Source organism: Papio anubis, chromosome 6 (genome assembly GCF_008728515.1).
Source record: "Papio anubis isolate 15944 chromosome 6, Panubis1.0, whole genome shotgun sequence".
Taxonomy (NCBI): domain Eukaryota; kingdom Metazoa; phylum Chordata; class Mammalia; order Primates; family Cercopithecidae; genus Papio; species Papio anubis.
The window spans coordinates 59,166,865-59,191,305 of NC_044981.1; the positions used below are offsets into that span (position 1 = coordinate 59,166,865).

Sequence of the window (24,441 nt, forward strand, 5' to 3'; positions counted from 1 at the left end):
TCCACTTGATCGAATCAGCTACTGAAGCTTGTTCATGCATCACGTAGTTCTCGTGCCATGGTTTTCAGCTCCATCAGGTCATTTAAGGTCTTCTCTATGCTGTTTATTCTAGTTAGCCATTTGTCTAATCTTTTTTCAAGGTTTTTAGCTTCTTTGTGATGGGTTCGAACATTCTTCTTAGCTCGGAGAAGTTTATTATTACCGATCTTCTGAAGCGTACTTCTGTCAACTCGTCAAAATCATTCTCTGTCCAGCTTTGTTCCGTTGCTGGCGAGGAGCTGCTCTCCTTTGGAGGAGAAGAGGCACTCTGATTTTTAGAATTTTCAGTTTTTCTGCTCTGGTTTCTCCCTATCTTTGTGGTTTTATCTACCTTTGGTCTTTGATGATGGTGACCTACAGATGGGGTTTTGGTATGGATGTTCTTTTTGTTGGTGTTGATGCTATTTCTTTCTGTTTGTTTTCCTTCTAACAGGACCCTCAGCTGCAAGTCTGTTGGAGTTTGCTGGAGGTCCACTCCAGACCCTGTTTGCCTGGGTATCACCAGTGGAGACTGCAGAACAGCAAATATTGCAGAACAGTAAATGTTGATGCCTGATCCTTCCTCTGGAAGCTTCATCTCAGAGGGGCACTCGGCTGTATGAGGTGTCAGTTCACCCCTACTGGGAGGTCTCTCCCAGTTAGGCTGCTCGGTGGTCAGGGATCCACTTGAGGAGGTAGTCTGTCTATTCTCAGATCTCATACTCCCTGCTGGGAGAACCACTGCTCTCTTCAAAGCTGTCAGATAGAGATGTTTAAGTCTGCAGAAGTTTCTGCTGCCTTTTGTTCAGCTCTGCCCTGCCCCAAGAGGTGGAGTCTACAGAGGCAGGCAGACTTCCTTGAGCTGCGGTGGGCTCCACCCAGTTCGAGCTTCCTGGCGGCTTTGTTTACCTAGTCAAGCCTTAGCAATAGCGGACGCCCCTCCTCCAGCCTTGCTGCCGCCTTGCTGTTCCATCTCAGACTGCTGTGCTAGCAGTGAGCAAGGATCCGTGGGTGTGGGACCCTCTGAGCCAGGCACCGGATATAATCTCCTGGTGTGCCATTTGCTAAGACCGTTGGAAAAGCGCAGTATTAGGGCAGAAGTGTCCCGAGTTTCTAGGTACCATCTGTCACGGTGTCCCTTGACTAGGAAAGGGAATTCCCCGACCCCTTGCACCTCCCGGGTGAGGTGATGCCCTGCCCTGCTTCGACTCACACTCTGTGGGCTGCACCCACTGTTCAACAAGTCCCAGTGAGATGAACACGGTACCTCAGTTGGAAATGCAGAAATCACCCATATTCTGCATTGCTCACACTAGGAGCTGCAGACTTGAGCTATTCCTATTCTGCCATTTTGGAATGATCTCTCAAAACGTTTTCAGAAACAAAAATCATGAAGTAATTTCTCATGGTGGAAAAAAAATGGGTTCAGTTATGGAAGGTAGAGAATGTACTTTCCAACTTAGTTTTCACTAGCATTTTTACTGACAAGCACCATTCTCTGCATGCATCAATATTTTCTCCTTATGAGAGAGCAGTGATTGTTTTTCCTCAGGCTTAATCTTTGTTTTCCTCCAAGTACTGCCATTTACTATTACACGCACACATAGGCCATGACCAAAATACTGTACTGACTGGAGAAATGAATGAATGCTAGATGCTTTACAAATGAATAACCAACTAGCTCAATTATCAAAGCATGACTTCCCATGCCTTTTACAGAGTGAAATGCACTTTGCAGAAAGCAAAAGTATAAGTAGATGACAGAGTCAGGTAAGTCTGAGTTCAGATATGATCTCTCCTACACAATGGCTACATAATGCAAAGTCTAACCGAAGCTAATCTTTTTACCATTAAAATGGGGACAAAAGTAGCTATTTCATGAGTTAGGAGGAATAAATAATATAAATAAACTATCTGTGCAACGCCTATAAATTAGTAGGTCCTGGGTTCCATGCCACCATTCCACCCTCTATCACACTGTCTCAGGTATCTTCTATTTCTATGTCATAAAATTGCAGATTTCTTCTTAGCAAAAATTATTGGATGCTAATACTGGATTTTTAATTTTTTTTATAATCATACACAGGAATACTTTGTTAAATTACTATAACTTAATGTCTGGAAGTGTTCATTTTAAACTGTTTCTTTTTTATATGGGTAAATAAAATGCTTTTGTTATAACGAACTATTGAAATATGTTTTTCACTAAAAATGTGTCAATTTAGAGAAACATTTAGCCAATACAAATAGCGAAATGCATTTATTTTACAGAGAGATGCTTCATGTTAGTCAACATATCATGTTTTTTAAGCAATTGGAGTGATTAAACTGGAAGACATTTGTGGAATATATATTATTTTATTATTAATATAGTAGATAAAACATAATCTGCTTGGTGTAGTACCGTGAGACAAACATTCAGTACATAATGCATATATCTTGTATGTGATATGGAGCCATGAGCCATGTGTATATTGAAAATTAGACTGATTAGATACCAAACAAGTAATAACTTTTTTTTTCTTTTTTAAACAGCAGAAGGTTTTTAAATTATTGCAGTAAACTAACTACATTTTCCCGTATGGGCTCTTGTTTGAAGAATCTCATATGATTAAAAAAAGGAGGGAGAAAAATTTGAACTCTCAAGAAACAAAAAGTACTGACAGTGTTGGCTATTTTTAGATGAGAATAACTCTCCTTTACAGGGTTGTTAATGAATCTGAATCTATCTCATGTCCACTCTATTCAGTTGAGTAGTAAATATTTAATAACCTCCATATCAATAAGCACTAGTTGCTGTAACACTAGAAGCTTATTTCCTGTTCATGTAAAGTCCAAAGGGTGGTTAGGGTTGGCATCAAGGTGGGTTGGCAAACAGTACAGGACTATGCAGAGGATTTTCATAGGTAAGGCCTGGAAGTGGCAACTATTACACCTGCTGACATCTCACTGGCCAGAACTCAGGCACATGGTCATGCATAGCTGTAAGAGAGTCTGGGAAAGATATGGTGGTAACAACATGTCACAAGCATGTACTGTGTGAAAGCACCATTCCAGGTGCTGGAGATCTGTTATCAGTCCATATCTTCTTTTCTTCCTTCCTTCATTCTATGCCCAGTCTGAGACCACCATTCATGAGCCTCATTCTGAGAACTCTGCAGCTTTGTAGCAGATGCAACTTTGGAAAGCAGAGAAGAGGAGAACTGCTCTTATTAAGGCAGATAAAACAGTAAGGCACAGTGTATTTGGCAGATGTAGATTATTTAAGGTGGTTAATACCTTTATGAGCATTAAAAGTCACAGAAAAAATAATGGTTCATTATAAGACATTTTTTAGAACAAAAACAAATGGGCTTTATTATCAGTAAGGATTTGTATTTCAGATCACGAACTTTGGATTAGAGTTATTTATCAAGAGTTTATAGGAATCAGCTGTGTGCGGTGGCTCAAGCCTGCAATTCCAGCACTTTGGGAGGCCGGGGCAGGCGGATGGCTTGAGCCCAGGATTTTGAGACCATCCTGGGCAACCTGGAAACAACCCTGTCTCTACTAAAAATACAAAAATTAGCTGGGTGTGATGATGCAGTTCTCAAGTTCATGGAGAGTAGGCCAGACCTGGTTGAATGGCTGAGAACACCATAAAAACAGACCTTTGACCAAGTACCCTGAGACTAGGATCTACTGAAAAGCTATTTTCACCAAATGAATTGTTATAACAATTTAAAGCATGTCTTTATTTTATAACTCTACTTCAAGATAAATCAGCTTTGTAAGGATATGTTAGCTGGGTTTGGTGGCTCAGCTACATGGGAGGCTAAGATGGGAGGATTAATTGAGCCCTGGAGATGGAGGTTGCAGTGAGCTGAGATGACACCACTGTACTCCAGCCTTGATGACAGAGTGAGACTCTGTCTAAAAAAAAAAAAAAAAAGTAAAATAAAGAGTTTATAAAAATGTTAAAGCCTAGATCAGATAATATTTTATTGCATGATTTAATTGTAATTCTAAGGACAAATGTGATATCTTTACTCTAATTATTAAATTCAGAAAATTCCATTTGCTTTGCATCATTATGACTAATTAATGTGGTGGCTTCCACATCATTCTCAGCAAACTAACACAGGAACAGAAAATAAAACACCTCATGTTCTTGCTCATAAGTGGGAGTTGAACAATGAGAACACATGGACACAGGGAGGGGAACATCACACACCAGGGCCTGTTGAGGGGTGGGGGGCAAGGCGAGGGAGAGCCTTAGGACAAATACCTAATGCATGCAGGGCTTAAAACCTAGATGACAGGTTGATGAGTGTAGCAAACCACCATGACACATGTATACCTATGTAACAAACCTGCACGTTCTGTACTTATATCCTAGAACTTAAAGTAAAAAAAAAAAGAGAGAGTGAGACAATTTAAAAAATACATGGTGGCTTCCAAATCTGGGAGGCTTGTTAAAATGCAAATTTTTAGAACCCACTGTAAAGATTTCAATTCAATAGTTCTTGGGTAGGCTTCAGAAATCTGTATTTTTAAGAAGTTATCTTATATTATTCTTCAGAACCAGTAGAGATCAGCTTTGGGAACCATGGCTTTATGGTACAGTTGCAATTTGGTTGTCATAGTAGAATGGTAACAATATGGTGTGATTTATAATAAATAGTAAATGCTAGTTTAGAGTGGAGGGAAGGCAGACATTAAGAGAGGATCCAAGAGATGAGTGATAAAATTAGGGGATCTCAAGGTCCTGAATTTTCTATAAGACTGTGGCATAAGTGGCAATTCCCAAGAAGACTCGCCCAAGATTCCCATTCTCACTAAGGACTGTGGCAGTTGACATACTTCCAAGAGTGTGCAATCTTAGTGTTTCTGTCAGAGAAGGGGCCAGCTATGTGTGTGCTGATCTCAGGCTCATTGGCACACTTAAGGAGAAAATGACAGGTCTTGATGAAAACCTCTTTTTATTCTCATCCTTAAGATACAAAGAAAAGTTCCTAATAGAATGGAGAAAACAACATCAAAGGAAACCAGGAAGCATTAGACTTCAACAAATGTGCAAATATTGAAACCTATGATAGCAGGATAGAGTAATGAGTTAACATTTATTTAGTCCTTATTGAATGCTGGTTTCTGGGCTAAGCACTTAACACAATTATTTTACTTACTTGATCAATCCATAAAAACTCTATGGAGTAGGTATTTCTATTTTGCAGAGGAGAAAATGGAGGTGCAGAGAATTTAAATAACAGGCTAAAAGTTATGTAGCTAATAGGTGACAGTGTCTGCATCTGAAGACAAGCTGGTTACAGAGTCTGTGCTGTTAACCTCTGTTTGTGTTGCAGAGAAAGGGGAGCAAGCACGTGACTGGAGCTGTGCCTCTCCCACGTTTAGCACCATCATCAGTGCTAACACATAGGACTTGCTCTAAGCCAGGCACTAATCTGTGTTCTCTCTCCATTAACTCACTCTCAGAACTACATAGCAAGAGAAGTGCTGTTATTATCTCATTTTACAGATAAGGCAGGGGGAGGTTAGGTGACCGGCCAGGTCATGAACCATATAGGTGGCAGAGGTTTGGCATGTATCTTGCAAGTTGGGTTCTAGAAGCCACACTCTTATCTTTGATGCTATACTAGCCTCTCATACAGAAGAATTATCCATTTCAAAGTACTTATATAAGGATTGTGTCTATTAATAAAAGACAACAGGTTTTGATTACCACCCTTCAGTGTCTCTGCTTCATTTAGTGGAAGATATACTTCTTTCACATTCATAGCTTTACCCATCCCTTTCATTGAATATAATGTTTTAAAAAACTCATTGATTTGTTATGCCTTTACAATCCTTTTCATACTGTTTCCTGCTGTGAAAAAATCATTGAACTCTCTATTACAGTTAGTGGATTAATATGCTCTAAACTATTCTTTAAGACACCCTTCTGAGAATCAGCACTGATTACAAGTTCAAAGAAAAAGTTTCTTTGAGAGCCTTGACAAAATAATTTTATTAGAACCTGACCTTGTATTATGCTGGATTAGCTGTGTTGCTTTTATATGTTTCAAGTACATGGCCTCCTGCATTTGTGTTTAGGCAGAAGTCAGTCAAGGTTGGGAAAATAATGCAATGAAGTACGTAGATAACTCAAATGCCTGAAATGGTGCTTGATGACAGCTCCTGTCTCTCAGGGATCCTTATCTCTGACCCTTTACTTTTCATGGAGAGTACGCTGGACCTGGTTGAGTGGCTGAGGACACCATAAGAACAGACCTTTGAACAAATACCCTGGGACCAGGATCTACCAAAAAGTCTATTTTCACCAAATAAATTATAACAATTCAAAGCATGTCTTTATTTTAGAATGCTATTACAGTATGAATCAGCTTTATAAGGAAGATCCAAGCCTGTATTCCTATTTGAACACAGGAAGACAGACTGTGGCAATAAGACAGACTGTGACTCACCCAAACACAATGTTCCCCTTAATCCCCTTGGCTGGCTCTGGCCTCTGTGGGCTACCCCTTGGTGGTATGGATGGGTTAAGTGCTGTCTGTCTCTTGCCTTTTAAACTCCAAAGTTAGATGGAGTTTCAATTTTTACTGTGACTCTTTAAAGTCTACCCTGCTCAGCCTATTTTAAAAAGCACCCTGTATAAACAATTACCCATAATCCTGGTTGCTTAAAATCATGCTCTCGATTTCCATTTTCCCACTGAACTTATCACATTATACGACTAGATAATTAATTACATTTAGTGTTCCTCTCTCCAACTAGAATAAGTGCAGAAATCTTTTATTTGTTCATTAAAACATTCTAAACATCTAATACATATGCAGTAAGTGGTCAATAAACAGTAAATGAGGCCAGGCACGGTGGCTCATGCCTGTAATCCCAGCACTTTGGAGGCCCAGGCAGGTGGATCACCTGAGGTCGGGAGTTTGAGACCAGCTTGATTAACATGAGAAACCCCGTCTTCTGAAAATACAAAATTAGCTGGGCATGGTGGTGCATGCCTGTAATCCCAGCTACCTGGGAGACTGAGGCAGGAAAATCGCTTGAACCCAGGAGGCGGAGGTCATGGTGAGCCAAGATTGCATCATTGAACTCCAGCCTGGGCAACAAGAGCGAAACTCCTCTCAAAAAAAAAAAGTAGTAAATGAATGTTTCTGATTAAAATCAAACTTTGTTCAAGTCTGAAAGCAAACTATGTAGCTGGTTTGGGAAATAGAAGTATACTCTTTAAAATATTTTTTCCCTCAACATTTGAAATGAGTAGGTATAGTATAAAAAATGTCCATGCCTTACCTTGAAAACCATTTTTAAAATCTGCTCCATTTGGTAAGAGATCTGGAGTATATTCACTGTAGCCACCTACATAAAACTGACTGAAGACATTGAGACCAACCAGTCTTCCTGGGGCGATAATGGATTTATTTTTATGATCATCTACCTTCAAAAGGAGAAAAAAGTCAAAACCTATTTAAAAAGGAATTAATTCCCCAGGGGGAACTGTTAAGATACTCTTTTGTTATTTCCCATTAACTTGGCATAAAAAATTTACAAAGACAGGGATTTTGAAGAAATATAAAACACGATACCACTCAATTCTCTGCTTCTCTGCTGGTGTCTGTTACCACGGATATATTAATAGAGCAATCATGGTTTTGCATTTCAATCAAAATCAAGTTTCTTCAAAGATTAGGTGCTGGCATCCTGCTGATTCCCCTCCATTTAGCCTTCCTTCTCTTCTATCAATTCTCCATAGAACCACCAGAGTCATTTATCAAAAATTAGAAATCAACATGGTACCCACGTTCCTGTTTTAAGTAGCTCATCATAGTTCTTTTGATAAAAATATAAACTTCTTAGCACATCTAAGCCCTTTGATAATATAGACCTTATCTGTCTCTAACCACTTCTCTTGCTCCCCCATCTCCTGACCTCAAAACCACGCTGAACTACTTGCATTCCTTAAGCTAATACTGACCATTCCTTAATTTAATACTGACCATTGTGTTCTTTCCTAACTCCTATTTGAAGTTATGCTCAAGCATCACCTTCTCTGGGAAGCACTTTCTGACTCCTCTCTCTCACCCTTATCTATGTTAGTAATCCCTCTTATCTGTTCTTACACCACTTAATTGTAATCATCTCTCTATTTCCCTAGTTGGTACAACAGTCTGTGAATTTCGTGGATGCAGGCATCATGGGCTATTCACCTCTGTACCTTAGCACAGATCCAACAATATACTAGTGCTCACTTTGTGGAAGAGACAAAGGAATGACTCTTTACCTTCAGCCAGCCCTCTTGGAAGAACTTCCCCAGATGAACAGTGTGGACTCCAAGGCTCAGATTGAGGGGATCACTCCTGATGCTTGCTATGCCAGACCCCAGGTTATAACTATAAACCACACTGCCATTGAGCAGGCCCACAGCCAGGAAGTCATCGCCATTCAATCCTGGAATGAGAAGACACATGGGGAAAGCTCACTGAGAGGAAATTCAGGAGTTCCGTCAGCTTTATTCTACTGACTGGTTCTGAATTACAGATCAGTATGGTAAGTTATAATACATATTTAGTCTCTTGTCAGCATTTAGGTACATGTGCAACTGGCTGTTGTTATTCCCAGCCCCAGAAACAGAGCACCAAGAGTTTATGTCTTTGAAGCCATGAGGGTTCTGGTCAACCTGGGGAATGATCAATGATCACCTAAAAAGTTGAATGGGATTAAAATCTCCTTTTGTCGGATTGAAATTCAGTATGCACTTTACAATAAGGAGAACTTCACAATGGAGTAGAACTGCTCTGGTAGCTAAGAAGATTCAAAAGGCTGAGATGACCTAGCGTCAGCTTTGAAGTTCTTTCTATGATTTGAGAATAGTATAAAGATCAATTTATTCCTATCATTGCTCAGAATATGTTATCATTATTCTATTACAAAAGCTCTTAACCATGCCCCATGACCATTTAAAGGTGGGTTGTTTCTGTGTTCCCTCTTCTCTCTCTCCTTGCATTAGTTCAGAGCCATTCATGCAATACAGTGAGTTACAGGACCCAGAGCACTCAGGAGACAGTTCTTAAAGACCCACAGGACAAGGGAAGTGGTTGGGAGAGACCCAGCATTAATCACTTAGGGGAAGATGCTAGCAGTATCCTTGGTGGGATTAAGAAGTCTATATGATCAGTTGGCATATAGCAAGAGATCTGTTCACAGGAAGCAGGGACCCAAATACGTCACTGAGCTTCTGAAAGGTATGTTAGTGGGTGGGGCAAAAGAATAATTCAATACTGAGGCTAGCAGTCAGGAAACTGAGGCAAAGACTTCTGCTTAGAGGAAGGACATAAGAACCCCCTAGATGTAAGAGGTTTAAGCATGGGGGAAAAAGTTGAATTGAGTCCTTGACATAGAAAAAATTTATTATGAGTATACACAGACTCCTCCATCTGCATTTATAGGAATGATGCTTTGTCTGTTGACTGGGCTTCTATTGTTACTTTGATCAGGGTAAAGGAGAGAAAGATCTGCAGGGATGTAGGTTTCCAGACAGGGTGGAGAGGTGGGCTTCCTGAGGCAATGGAAAGTGGAAGACAGAGATATTATTTAGAGATACTTGAACGCTGCCTCTGCCTTTCTAAAGGTTCTGCCATGGGCCCTGAGCGGAGTTATTTTTGAAAACTCTCTAGGTGAGTCTAATATACAGTCATGGTCAAGAGCAACTGTATTAAGTGGCCTACCATTGACCAAGTACATTGGGAACTTAAGGCAAGTCTCTTTCTTACTTCCTCTCATTCTGGTGATTTCTTCCCACCTGCAATGCTGCATCAGGTTAGCTGGGTTGTATATTTAAAATGGAAAGTTCAATGTTTCCGGAGAAAACGTAGATTCAGGAAGGCAGTTAGAAAGGCAGAAAGGAGAAAAACTACTACTAGAGGTTGGAGATAGTCTTTCTGGCAGCTGTTGGGATATAGAAGAAATTGGGAGGGGTGGAGGAGAAAACATGAGATTTTTCTGTGGGTTGCGAATGGAAATTTTTCTGAGAGCTTCTGGAGGGGATTTGAATTGTCTTTCAAATTGTCCAGGTTATTGCAATGGAGCCAGTATTGTGCCAGTTGAACTGTAAGGTAGTGGGAGGGCGTATTGACTTCAGCTATATCCTTCTTTCCTTTCTGTCTTGTGCTCTCCTTGAGAGCCCATTTCATGCCAGGAGCATCATTACTATCCTTAGGTCCTTGATGGCCTGGTGAGGAGGAGATAGGAGGTTTGTTTCAAGTTCCATGAAGAGCAGAGTAGAAACAAATGAGAGCAGCCATTAAGACAAGGTGAGGAGGAGGGTTAGGAAAGCAAAAAGGCGATTTTTCAGTTTGTTTCTGAGCTCACCCAGAAAAGGACAACCAGGAGCTTGTTAGATGAAAAAAGAGGATACAGTGAAGAGTGCTGTTTAAATCAGAAGGGAGAACTTTGCAGCAACCCAGGAGGAACAGAGAAGAACAGGGTGTATTTAAGAACTGCTGGGGTCGGGTGCGGTGGCTCACGCCTGTAATCCCAGCACTTTGGGAGGCTCAGGTGGGCAGATCACGAGGTGAGGAGATCGAGACCATCTTGGCCATCCTGGCTAACACGGTTAAATCCCGTCTCTACTAAAAATACAAAAACAAAATTAGCCGGGCGTGGTGGCGCATGCCTGTAGTCCCAGCTACTCGGGAGGCCGAGTTAGGAAAATGGTGTGAACCCGCGAGGTGGAGCTTGCAGTAGGCCGAGTTCGCGCCACTGCACTCCAGCTTGAGCGACAGAGCGAGTTACTAAAAAAAAAAAAAAGAAGAAGAAGAAGAACTGCTGGGATGTGGGCTTGACTGGCATTTACTGCCTGTGGCAGGAAAGGAAACTGAAAAAGGAGAAAGGGCTATACCTTTAAGGGCCTAATATGCTACAATGAATTATTTAAGTATTTTACCGGAGACTCTTAGGAATCATGAAAGGATATCGAATAAGAGAAGTGTATTAGATCCGGATGTTAGAAGAATCTCCTAGTAATGTTGAAGATAGAATATAGAGATAGATAAGGAGGCTCACTGGAATGTCATTCAAGTGATTCAGAAGAGGAAATGATACTGAAATACATTAAACACCTAAATAAATTAAAGTAGTGGCAGAGGGGACAGAAAAAGGGGGAGGAAATTTGCTTGTGATTTGGAAGGAAAATTTGAAAGGACAGATCAATTTGGGTGAAGAGTTGAGGAAGAGAGAGGAGTTGAGGGTGGTTCTGCAGAATCTGGCTTAAAGAACAGGTTCAGTGGCAGGATCAGTCATGGAGTTAGGAGCCTGGGAAAGGAACAGTTGGGGGGAAAAGGCTGAATTTAATTTACAGGTGCTCCTGCCTCTAGACCTGTCCCAGGGCAAAGGACTGTGGATGCACCAAGAGGAGGGGATAAGGAGAGCCAGGGAACTAATCACCCATCAAGCAGATGATAGCATCCTATTCCCATGCCATGAGTCCATCAGGTTGCTTTCCTTTCCTCTGCTACTCCTTCCACTCTAGACCTTCCCTGAGTATCAACTCTGGTAGTAAATGATGGAGTAGATAAGAGGAAGAAAAGTAGTTTACTGCCATGGCCAGTACCTAGAAAGTGACTTGGAAGTGCTCTAGAGTGTTTCCAAACCGAGAAGTTCTTTACAATCACTTAGGGAATGTTTCAAAAATACACTTTCTGGAACCTGTCTTATACCACTTGCATGAGAATCTTTGAAGCTAGATCCTAGAAATATTTTATTAACAGGATCCCCAACGGGTTTTTTTTTTTTTTTTTTTTTTTTTTTTTTTTGGTAATAAGGCCAGATTGGTATTAGTAACTGTAAGAGGGCCAAGGCATGAAACTTGTGCGGTTGAATGGGGCTTTAAGTTCCAAAGTGCCCTGTTGCTTGGTTTAATGCTCTGTGTCACTGTCTTGAAATTCTTAATACTTTTATCTTTGAACTGTGTTTTGAAAGTGAAGTCCATGAAGCAGCAAACATGAGTGGTAACAGAGGAGACCCATAAATACAATATGCATGTTTGCTCTTTCACATGTAAGGCTTGTGATATCCCATGAGAACAACGTTTCCACAGTACTGGGAGTTCAGTGATATGCAAAATGAGTACATGCTAAATATATTACGTTTAATGACTAAGTGGGGGATCTGACAGTCCCAAGAGGCCATGCTCCATTTGGGCCAGAACTTACTTCAAGTGCAGGAAGAAGGGAGTGGTGGTCTAAGAAACATGAACCATCAAGGAACCCTATTATTTCATCATTATTCCTGCTACTTTTCTGTATTAGCTAATTATTTACACTGAAAATGATGACAGAGAAGAAAAGAGAAAGAGAAGGAAGTCCACAATTCCTTTTCCTCTCACTCCTACCTAACTCATCAGTAGCCAAAGGTCGAGAGTGTTGATAGTGTGCATATCAACAACTGAAATGAAGACAGTTAACTTAAATTTGTGTAGTGTCTCTGGTGTTCTGTTAATAAGGAAGTACATATGCATGCACAAGCTTTGAAAGATAAATTGTGTAATTTTGGTGATTTTGCATGTGTGTTAAATACTTTTCTATTTTAAACTGGCATTGCAGAATAAAAAGGCAAACTCCCTTGTTCAAAAAGCAGGGAGAAATGAGAGAAATGAGAACCACCCTCAATTCCTCTCTCTTCCTCAACTTTTCACCCAAATTGATCTGTCCTTTTAAATTTTCCTTCCAAATCACAGTATTTTCTATTTTAAAGTGGCATTGAACAATATAAAAAGAATGGTAAAATTTAATATTTTAATTTTTTAACTTAGAATAGCATAAATGCAAATAAAAGACATTGTGTTGTCTTTCTAAGTTAAGATTAGTCATTCTAAGCTTATTCTTACTCATTCTAAGTCACTATAATGTTGAGAGATCAGTGAAGACAGAAAAATGCTTTATATTTTAGTATCTTTAATGGCATTTCTCCCTGCTTTTTGAACAAGGGAGTTTGCCTTTTTATTCTATAATGGGTCCCACAAATTATGTAGCTGTCTCTCCTTGGTGTCATCATAACACAAATCAGGAAAGAACAAAATGAAAATGAGACCTTCCTGAACATTTGAGGCCACTTAGAGCCTTTGTATGTAGATGAGACACTGAAACCTGTCAGGGCAGTATGTGTGGGGTGATGCTGATGCACACATGGATGTCTGAAAGCGACGTGGTTGCTAAGTGGTGGAGTCTGAGTCTGAAGACAGCCTGGTTCCAGAGCCTGTGCTCTTAAACACTGTCCATGTCCATGCAGCAGAGAAGGAGAAGCAAGTCTGACTGGGGTTGTGCCCCTCTCTCACACCTTCAGTACCCCCTTCCCAAATGCTTCTTTCTGGGAAACAAGAAGGGATGATAATATCTCTTCAGATTATTCTAAGGATTAAGTGAGATTTAATGTGTAAGCATTAGTCCACTGGCCAACCTAGCACATAGTAGGTACTCAATAAATGCATATTTCTTTCCTCTTCTCAGCAACTCTGGCCTGACCTTAACTGTGTGTACCTGATTTCATCCCCCCATTTTATGAAGTCTGGAAAGCAGGCATTCCTGGCTCCTAGTTAACCTCTTGGGTCGGGAACAGGAGTCAGGAGTAGTATAATTTTTCTTTCTATTTTTTGTTTGTTTGTTTTATTTTTTTGGCTATAGCCCAAATTGCTTCAGGGCATCATTTGATCCAAATAAAAATTTTTCAAGGATCAAACATGGAAATGTAATGAAATGACTTGAAGGCATCATTTTTAAGCATCGATTTTTATATCTTATGTCACTTTCCTGGAATTTCTTATAATGGGAATTTCTTGACTTAACAGCCCATAATAACATAAGCAATGGCATATTCAAACAACCACCAGTGCTATAGAATTATTTCATTCTCAAATTCAGCTTTCTATTAAACATTATTCTTCCAGTAGCTTTGGGAAATATATGAGCAATTTATATTTTTATATTTGTCAAGTTACAAAGAAACAGGTGAAAATCCACATTTGTAGTGTCATGTAGAAATGTTTAGCAATTGACATAGTGAGAGTTTTTTTCATGAAAAGAATTGGAACCAAGCTCACTTGGTATGCAGAACACAAACCCACAGTGAATCTTAATGAAATCAGGCTTAGGAAGATTTTTAGACAAGGCAAGAGATACTTGTTGGATATTACTTCAGAGCTGGTGCTAAGAAGGAAGGATTTTGAGAGATTATGTTGTGCAAGTAGTAAAAAGAGGAGGAAGGAAACAATAGGAAGTGACTCTACATGAATAGTAGTTAAGAGTAACAAGATCTGGGAAGTGAATAAAAATCCTTTAAAAATGCGCAGGAAAAAAAACAACAACTGGATCTCTCTTTGGCTAGAAAGAAAAGTCATACATACAGTGAAGTGTGCTGTTTAAATCAGAAGGGAGAACTTTGCCGCAACCCAGAAGGAGGAGAAAAGAACAGGGTATGTTTAAGAACTGCTGGGGTCCAGCGCGGTGGCTCACGCCTGTAATCCCAGCACTTTGGGAGGCCGACATGGGCAGATCATTAGGTCAGGAGATCGAGGCCATCCTGGCTAACACGGTGAAACCCCGTCTCTATTAAAAATACAAAAAAATTAGCCCGGTGTAGTGGCAGGCGCCTGTATTCCCAGCTACTCGGGAGACTGAGGCAGGAGAAGGGCGTGAACCCAGGAGGCGGAACTTGAAGTGAGCAGAGATCCGTCTCAGGAAAAAAAAAAAAAAAAAAAAGAAAAGTCATAACAACTCCGTCAACAGCGTCAAGCAGTGAGTTTCGAAGTGGGTATGTTGTGGCAAGCCTTACTTGGCATTATAACGGCAACTCATAAGATTGGTTAGAGCACATCTCCTGGGGGAACAAGATGAGATGCTGTGGTCAGAATATCATCTGGCCTCATAATGCACCAAGAATAGTGATTTGTTAATGGAAGTAAGGACTTAGTCTGGGTGAAGAAGTGGATGGTGGCATTGTTAGGGATGGGAAAGATGATGAAACATGGAAACAAGGTAAAGGATGCTGCTATGAATATTCTGAAAGAAAAGTGCAAAGTAGTTGAGACGAGAGTGTCAGGACATTCTAAGATGTCTCAGATGGGTTTTAAAACTTTGATGCAGGAGGTATGAGTGGTGGTGATAGTAACAGATCTTAAATATATACCACCTTGGGAGCAAATAAGAAAAAATGTTTTTGTCACAAGCATATAATTATAGTTAAGCTTATGGTATTTTTTCCATAAATTACTTAGGTCTGCTTGCAGGATTTTTCCGTAGTTGGTTTGATGTTAAACCTAAAGGTTTTACTGTGTATATTGGTAGTTCTCCAACCTGGCTGAACCTTGTCAGCATAGCCTCTGATTTAATTCGCACGTAAGAACAAGAAGGGGAAATCTATTATATAGGAATGAGGAAAAGAATCAAAGGTTTCAGAGAGTATGCCCAGGAGAAATTGTGCAAGTCAGCTTGACCTGAAGACAAAAGAGAGAGACATAACAAGGAGTGAAAATTGTCAGAACTCTGTGGCAACCCTGAGTGCCTTATGGTAATCATTATGAAATTCTCATGAGAAAAAAACATGCCTATGAAGTAACTGTAATTAGCAGTGGTCTAATTAGTTCCACCTTGAAGGACTGCCTGGACAAGAGTAGCCAGTGGTTCAAGCCATAGATTCATTAATGAAACCCTCAAAGGAAGCATAAAATTCATTTATAAAAGATGTAATTCAAGTCTGTGCTTTGGAGAGACTTTAGAGGCACACCTGTCCTGCTGTTTCTCTTACCAATTCTCACTAATCGTTGTGTGTTGTAAGTTACAAAGCTGTACATGCTTGTGTTCTCACTTGGTGTGCTTAGGGCATACCCCAGAAATTAGAACTACTTCTCTGGAAGTGGCAGGAGCTCATTCTTAAGTTCTTTACATAAGGGTTCAGAATGGTTTAGAAGGCTGTTCCTTGGATTGTTCTAAAGGGGCATATTGGAACTCTAAAACATTTATGTAGACAGTGCTGTGAAATTCATGTGTATTTCAGCACACTCCAGTTAACACAAAGATTAATATTGTGACTTTTAACATCATAGAAACATGGTAATCCTCAGATGATCCAACAGTCTTTTAATTCCAATAGATTAAATTTCCTAAAGTATTTCATTTAGAAGGAAAGGTTTAATAGTAAAGGAATAATAGATGTAATTTGTTATTTCTTCAAACACTTATTCTAATACGGTAAAATAGTATCATTTATTAAATCTAATTTATTCCTCTAATATGATAATGTACTTTGCAGAGTTCAGCAAAGTCCCAAGTAGTACAAGGACATGAGTGCTTAATCTTGGACATTTCGCTAATTTAAGTTCTGGCTGCTCACTTCCAGTTATCTCACTCTTTTGAAAAAAACTGGTAAAGATAACACCTCATAGGATTGTCTCTAGTAATGACTTCAAGTGTTTTAAAAGATATTTCCAAGTGGATTAAGAAATTCTAAGTGACAAGTTAATTTTTCTTCTCCCTTCTTCCTTTCCTGTCAAGGCTGAAAGAGAAAATGTAAGAGGAGCCACAACGATGGTGCTGTGGTTCTTCCACCAAAGGAATATTGCTTACAGAATGGCGCTTGATTACTGGTGGGAGTTCCCATCTGGAGGAACCTTTTGTGAAGATACTTTTGCAGCCATATTTGATTATAGTTCAAGGGCTTGTAATGCCTTTGATTTGTGAAAGAAGGAAACAATATTTTGATTAAATATTCTTTATATAACAAAACAATGATTCTGAGACAGAGACACCAAGATAAACCTAATTCAGTTTCAGTTGTTTTTTTCAACTGACTGTGAGAGGGTATATTCAGTTTTTAGGAAGAAGGTGAAATTAGATATGAATGAAAAGTTAGATACATGTGAAAGGTCTTAGGAAAATTATAGAAGTTTATGCAATTTGAATCAAAACTAAAGTAAAACAAAAAATATATATCTAGGTTGATATGTGAGAAACAAGACCCAAATGAGTGAAAGTCCTTACTACCAGAACAAGATGTATTGAATGGTACAGGATTTTAGACATTTGAGCCATTTTTATCCCATATTCAGTTACAATCTCTACTTTAGGGGATGCTAAACTAAAATTAAGATGACTAAAGATTTTGGATTAACTCTTAAAGAGCATATAGTCTCTGTTTATCTTAGATCTGTATAGCTCCTGTTCATAGTGACAAACTTTTGGCTTCCTGTTCTGTTCATATGATTATTCAGTTATGGATATTCTAGGGTTTTGAGAGCATTAGAACCATGTACAGCCATGACCATGATGTTTCATCATTAGCCATTGAGCACAATGGATACAATATAGTGTCTACCTCATGGGATTAAAACCATTAAAATGTAGGCAATGTAGACTGGCACTTGTTGTGGCCAAATTAATACGGTGTCCTGACTTGCATCTGTGCTAGTGAACAGACAGTGTGGAAGGGTTGATAGGAACAACAAATCCAGTGCTGTGCTCAGAGCATACAAAAATGTGATAAAATGCATTTCTTGGGGATACATATGGCCCACATTTTTATATCTCTTAAGCAAAAGGAGGTGAGACTAGAAAAAATGGCAAATCTGTATCTCTCTTGCTGTCAGAGATGAGACTGTGAAAATAAAGGATGTAAGCACCAGTTTGTGGGTAAACTTAAATTCCCACAAGATGAAACCACATGAGCTTACTGCAAGTATAGAACAAACTTGAAAACGTGGGCTTGTTGTTGATTGATTTGCACTTGGCCCCTTCTCTTTTTGTTCTCTGGATGTTCCCCTGTGAAATCAAGGTTACCCACTTTGAATCATCCTTAAAGGTATATTCCCTCTTCAGAAATACATTTGAAAAAAGATGGGGGAAGATTTGCAAGTATCTATATATCTTTGTCATTTCTAACCCTGTTTGAGTACTAGTCACATGTGACAATTTTTATGTGTTTCTCAGTCAGTTGGGAAAGTGAATAGCTTAACTTCTTTTTAAACTATTTTAAAAGACTCAAACAATTTAAAACAGACAATTTTGACATTATAGTACAGGATATTTAATTCCATGAAAACCAAGATTTGATAATTTGAGGTTCTTAGGAAGAAAATTCTCACGATTTCTAGTCTTCCTGATGTGATTACAGAAGAAAATAATGAGCATTTTTCTGTTATAAAAAATTGAATATGGGCATACACTGTCAGTTTTGTTTATAAAATACCTCAGTGCTGTGCAATTGAACGACGTGTTACATTAGGGAATTGGCCACAGCCTGCTCTCATTCATCAGGCATCTTCCTTCTGCCTGCTCCCTACCAGGGCTCTCTGAAGAACAGGCTGAGCCGATTGCTTCTGTGACACTCCCAGCTTCAATTTTCTTTTTCTATTCTGTAGGGTTACATTCATTCCATTTTTTTCCACAGAAAAACATCAAGCTATACTTATGCACTCTTATTTCTGTTACAGTTTATAACTAAGGGCTTGAAGCAAATAAGAAATTACTTGGCAGAAAATATGAGGCAACCTTTCATAATTACCACAGCATAGAAGATCTATATGCCAGTGACTGACAGAAAGCTATGTGCATAAAGTGCTTAGATGCATAGATTAAATTTCCAGGAAGTCAAATATATTTCTTCTAATTTTTTTTTTCTTTTTGAGACAGAGTTTTGCTTTTGTCACCCAGGCTGGTGTGCAATGGCACGATCTTGGCTCACTGCAACCTCCGCCTCTTGGGTTCAAGTGATTCTCCTGCCTCAGCCTCCCGAGTAGCTGGGATTACAGGCACCTGCCACCACGCCCAGCTAATTTTTGTATTTTTAGTAGAGACAGGGTCTCACCGTGTTGGCCAGGCTGGCCTTGAACTCCTGATCTCGGGTGATCCACCTGCCTTGGCCTCCCAAAGTGCTGGGATTATAGGCGTGAGCCACTGTGCCCAGCCCCTAAAATTTTTTTATCACTGTATTATACAATTTTAATACAAGCTACAGTTGAGATTTTAACTTATATTTCAAAGATGCAAACAGTGCTACAGATTTCCCCTCCCCCTTCATTTAGATCCTAACTTCTTCACTACAATCCAAATCAATCAATGCCTACATAGCATTATTAGCTAACTAGGATAGTCTCTGTCCACAGAGAGACTTTCAGTTAGTGAAATAATCAATAAACATGTAATTATTGATTTTTCACCAGCTATCCAGCACAGGAATGATGCAGTCGGGAATTCAAAATAAATTGAAAGAATTTATGATTAATCTTGTTGAGGGATAAAATTGAGATTATGAAATGCTGCTATTCTAGTGCTTTGATTTATGAAAATGGTACCTTTACATAATTCAAAGCAGTGATTATAAATGACCAAACAGTATTTAATTAGATACCAAATTATGAATAAAACCACAAGTGCGATGTAGGCTTTGTGTAGGTAGAATATGAGAGATCCAAATTTGTCAGAGAACATTACATGAATGAGTAGGTCCTGGGAGAGGTAAAGAGGACTAGGGCAGGCATTCCAGGCAAGAGGAAGCTTGACGGTGGACTGAACGAGCGTGATGGATCTCAGGTAGCACGAACTGGTTGTTTATGCACTGTTGGAGTCAAGCAGCTGGGCCCAGGCAGGGGAGAATGGAACAGCAAATACCAGCCGGGCTGCTATAGCATTAGTTGTGGAGGATTGCTCAAAGTGAAAGGGAAGGATGAGAAACACATTGGAGGACATGTTCTGTTCTCTGACGGTTCTCGCTAGATGAGATTTCTACTTTCTGACTTCCACGTTTTCTATCACTTATGTACATCTTTGCATTCAGTGCTATTTATATTCCAGATATGTATTAGACATTGTGATAGAGGTTGTGTGTGCCAGACAAGGTTCCTGGTTTAGTGTTGTTAATTAACAAAACTTTAAGTACATGTTTTGCTTTTCTAAATTGACTGTAGGTTTACTGCATCAAGGACTATGCATTTTTATATTCATTCTTTAAAAAACTGTTGAGTATTTTTATGTGACAGCCACTATAGATATAAAAGGAAATAGTGGTTCTGGTTTGCAAAGATATCCAGATAGTTTAAAAAAGATATGAGAATTGTTACCAATGAACTGCAGTGAGATTAATTGTTAAATTTTTCTGGAAGAGGCCGGGTGCAGAGTGGCTCAGGCCTGTAATCCCAGCTACTCGGAAGGCTGAGGCAGGAGAATCACTTAAATCCGGCAGGTGGAGGTTGCAGTAAGCCAAGATCGCGCCACTGAACTCCAGCCTGGGTGACAGAGTGAGATTCCGTCTCAAAAAACAAACAAAAATTTCTGGAAGAGTTAAAGACTCTAAAGAAGAATGATCTTTTGAGTTGAGGCTTAAAGGACAGTGTTTTGGAGGCATGCCTATGAAGCATGCGTGGCTCAGGAAGGTGGAACAGCCTGCACAGAAGCGGAGGACGCAGTCACATGACACAGGATGTACACATGTGCTAATATTGCCAAGTGTGGGGCTGAATGAAGCAAAAGGAGATTGTGCAAATGGCAGGGGCTGGATAAGTGTCTTTGTGTATTATGCAGAGGAGCTTAGGTGGTATGCTATGATGAAACATGTTGATTAGCTAAGAAATGTTTGGACTTGCATGTTAGAACCATCCCCTGTAACAAAGAGGAGAATAGAGAGGAAGAAGGACATGACTGAGCAAAGACACTGGAAAGGAGGTTATTGCTATTGCAATAGTTTGTGACAGAGAAGCCAGAAGCAATGAGGATAGAAAGAAGGAGAAAAAAAAAAAAGTAACTGGGAGGGAAAATGGAGAGACCTCAGTGTTTCATAGAACATGGGGGATGAAATGGAGAGAGACCAGGACCTCATCTGTCTTGTTAATAACTGCTTCCCCAGCACCTAAAGAAGGCCTTATCTAGGTGCCCAACCAATATTTGTCCAAATGAATGAAAGGGAAAAATCGAGATGATTCCTGGGTTTCTGGCTGATGCAGAATGTTTATACCAGTTACCAACAGAAGGGATACAGGAGGGGAAGCCAAGTATTCATCTGTGGACTACTGTGGGATATATAGGGTGACTTCTAGAAGAGCTGGTCTCTAAGATGTACCTTACAAGAGAGTGGAGGGCAGGAAAGGAAGAGAAACTAATGAAGGAAATGCCAAATATGACTGCAGGAGCAGAGGAAGAGGATTAGGTTAGGTAAAAATCATAAGTCAAAGGGATGTTTTCAAGATGGAGTATTTGACAGGATATTTCCAGAGAGTTCAATGAGAATGAAGTTTTGCAAAATGAGTGTTCAGCTTTGAAAGACTGAGAGAAGACTATCATCAGTGTTGTCCCCTTGCCTTTTATATGGACGTATCAGAAATTAGAGGTTGGCTTACTCAAGTTATTTTATAAACTCTGTGACTGTGTGCATCTCTTCCCCTGAGGAAGATAAAGGCAGCAGATGGTATGGTGATTTTTGTAGTAACAACCAATAGGTAGGTTAGAGATGAATGTTACTAAGCAATAACATCTAAATGTATATGTACTACTATTAAAAACATTGACTTGGGTCATTTCTTCTATAGAATAGATAATTGTAAATTGTATGGTTAATAATTATGATATGTTTTAAGAGATTCATTTCTTTAATTCATAGCTTTATGCTATATAAATTGATGAATCATCCCTATATATGACATTATGGCCAATAATTACATAACTTAGTCCATACTTGCATGTGGTCTAATTTAGCTGTCTACTGGAGGTTTTCAGTAGTTGCCTTCAAATATTAGTTGCATAAGGCGAGGAAGAGGAGGGAGAGCATTAGGACAAATACTTAATGCATGTGGGGCTTAAAACCTAGATGACGGATTGATAGGTGCAGCAAACTACCATAGCACATATATACCTATGTAACAAACCTGCACGTTCTGCACATGCATCCCAGAACTTAAAGTAAAACTTAAAAAAACAAAACAAATATTAGTGGCATAAAAAACACCTAAGGTTCTTGATAAAATTTTATTTTATTTTATTCTAATTTTTGATTCAAGAAGGCCTGGGAACTACAGTTTTAACAAGCACATTCTTGTGATTTTAATATATGTGTGAAGAGCTCTTATTTGGAGAAACTCTGTCTTAAATCATTACACAATATATACATGTATTGAAACATCACATTATACCCCATAAATATGTACAATTATTGTATCCATTTAAAGAGAAAGCGTTTCAGTGCGATTTGTATTTTTTTAGCTGGTGTTCTTGCTCCCTCATGTGGTGCAATGTGGAACTGTATGTTTTAGAGCTCTCATTTTCAGTTTTTAGAAAATGAACTTCACTGTTTATCAATCTGTTCCCTAGCCTTTATTTAACCATGCTATAAACCTATAAATGCAAGTGTAGAATTAGCATCAATTCCTTTGCATACAAAGCAGAATACTAGAGAAGACTAGAAAACGTCACATGTAAGATTCCACAATTTAGAAATGAGGTGGCTAAAACATTGCTTTATATTTTTTATGTGTGTGTTAAAGATTTTGAAGGAGAATTTGGTAGATGAGTACTGAAGGGTTTTGGTGGCAGTATTTTGGTATCATGGTCCAGGTGTTTGTCTTTTGCTTAGGTTCTCCCTGTTTGACTCTTTCAGGATTTAGTATCAGTTTTGAAACAAGACAGACCTAGGGTCTGCAATACTCATTTGAAGTTTTCATTGGCCAGGCTTTTTTTTTTTTTCCAAATGAGAAGGATTTAATTGATAAATATATGATAAGCGGTGTGCAGAGTAAAGGGTTAGGAGTAGGAATTCTTTATTTCCCTTCCTGCCCTATAGTGGGCACATTCACAGATATTTATTAAAACCATTGGAGAGAGGCTTTGTAGGTGATACAGTGATGACTCACTATTTCTGTAAGTGAGAAGAGAAATTTAGAACTTTGCAGCTAGCCAAAGCCTGTAACAAAGGTTCCATATCCTAATGCAGAGCAGGCTGTCCATGCTCAGATGAAGAGGAATTGATGGAAGAGTTGGGGGGAGGGGAACCACTGGGGAAATACTAATAGAGGACATAGCATTTGAACTGAAAATCCCTAAGAATGACCACTCTTTAGGAATCTTTGTGAAGCTCTGTTGCTGACTTATATCTCATGCAATTATTTGTTCTTATTGGGGTTGTTTTATTCATTCATTAAATAGTGATTATGGTCAGGCACTGGGTTAAGCATGGGTGTAAAAAGTCGAACAGGGCTGACTTAATCTCTTTCTGTATAAAGCTCCCATTCTGTTAGTGAAAACAGACAAGAAACAACTATTTTAAAAATAAATAAAAGAATTCTAGATTAAAGTAATGGCAATGAAGGAAGTAAATAAGAAGCTGAGGTAGAGAATAACTTGGACGGGATGGGATAAGATTTACTTTGGTGAAGGTGGCTACAGAATGCCCTTTTGAGAAAAGACACACTACCGTGTTTATTGAGTACAATGACATTTTCTTTTTTTTTTTTTTTTTTTGAGATGGAGTTTCGCTCTTGTTGCCCAGGCTGGAGTGCAATGGTGCGATCTTGGCTCACTGGAACCTCTGCCTCCTGGGTTCAAGCGATTCTCGTGCCTCAGCCTCCCAAGTAGCTAGGATTACAGGCATGCACCACCATGCCCGGCTAATTTTGTATTTTTAGTAGAGTTGGGCTCTTCTCCATGTTGGTCAGGCTGTTCTCAACCTCCTGACTTCAGGTGATCCGCCCGCCTTGGCCTCCCGAAGTGCTGGGATTACAGGCATGAGCCACCACGCCCGGCCGAGTCCAACGATATTTTAAGAACTTCCATGTATTAAGTTCATTATTCCTCACAACGCTGTAAGGAAATGTACTTTTACTATACTCATTTGATAGGCACAAATACGTTAAGTAACTTGACACATAATTTGCACATGGTGAAGACTGATTCATGTCTACATCACCAGTCTCTAGAGCCTGCTCCCTTGACCACTGTGATAGCTATTTCCTGTCAAGGCCAAGGAAAAAGCATGCACAAAACCTCTGAGACAGGAAAGCACTTGGTGGTTAAGGCACTGGAAGAAGAGCTTAGGAGAAGAGCACAGAGATAGTGAGAGTGGTCTGGTTGTGTTCAGAGATACAGGCTGGGATCTGATCCTGAAAGCCCTTTGAGAATATGATAAGAAGGTTTGGATTGCATTGTAAGTGCAGTAAAAAGCCACAGATGGGTTTTAAACAAGGTTCAGACATGATCTAATAAACCTTTTAAGAGGCTAACTCTTATTGCAATGTGGAGAATTAATTGAAGGCAGGAAATCAGTAGGGAGACCAGTCAGGAGGAGGTCATAAGGTTTCAGCATAGAGATGGGGAAGAGATTCAAACAAATTTTGGAGGTAGAATGAATTGCACTTTATATGATAGAGTACCCATCCTAGCAGACATGGTG

At 39.4% G+C, this 24,441-nt stretch overlaps 1 long non-coding RNA gene across 1 annotated transcript; it reads left to right on the forward strand.

The window, feature by feature from the left end:
• Positions 1 to 563: 563 nt before the first annotated feature.
• On the forward strand, positions 564 to 18,746 carry LOC116275454. The gene is made up of 3 exons (XR_004184563.1): positions 564 to 713; positions 8,183 to 8,574; positions 16,569 to 18,746. It is a non-coding gene; the product is annotated as an uncharacterized LOC116275454 (long non-coding RNA).
• Positions 18,747 to 24,441: the final 5,695 nt, after the last annotated feature.